We start from the raw sequence: 442 nt of genomic DNA, 5'->3' as shown, positions 1-442 counted from the left end.
AAAAAAAAAAAAAAAAACTTACGACTTTCGAAAACAATTCTACAACATAACGAATGTTGCAAATTATTTTCACGTATGTATATAAACATTATAATTTTTTTGTTTTTATAAATTGTGTCGCACCTATATAAGTAAACATGTGATCATGTACATATATATATATATATATATATATATATATATATACACATATTGATACATGCACATATTAATACATGCACATATTTGTGCACGTATAACCATAGCCGTTTGAAATATGTTTACTTATTCTTTTCAATCTAAACTTTATTAGAGGAAGAAATGCTGCTATATTTTCACGAGTTTTACAAGTCTGTTTCAAAAAACGATACAGAGCAGGCTCAACGGATATTTAATGAAATGACTCAGGAAATGAAGTATGTATTGATTTGAAAAAAAAACAAAAAAAAAAATAAAAAAAAAA

At 24.0% G+C, this 442-nt stretch overlaps 1 long non-coding RNA gene across 2 annotated transcripts in view; it reads left to right on the top strand.

Annotated features, from left to right (window-relative positions):
• LOC111535521 overlaps positions 1–386 on the top strand; it is a 1,306-nt gene extending 920 nt beyond the window's left edge. For both annotated transcript variants that reach the window (XR_003307563.2, XR_003307562.2), the window contains one exon: positions 293–386. This is a non-coding gene — a long non-coding RNA (uncharacterized LOC111535521). The remainder of the gene's footprint in view (positions 1–292) is intronic.
• Positions 387–442: the final 56 nt, after the last annotated feature.

The sequence above is a fragment of the Piliocolobus tephrosceles genome, unplaced genomic scaffold (genome assembly GCF_002776525.5).
Source record: "Piliocolobus tephrosceles isolate RC106 unplaced genomic scaffold, ASM277652v3 unscaffolded_16000, whole genome shotgun sequence".
Taxonomy (NCBI): domain Eukaryota; kingdom Metazoa; phylum Chordata; class Mammalia; order Primates; family Cercopithecidae; genus Piliocolobus; species Piliocolobus tephrosceles.
The sequence above is the reverse complement of the archived record's forward strand: the minus strand, read 5'-3'. Positions and strand labels throughout refer to the sequence as shown.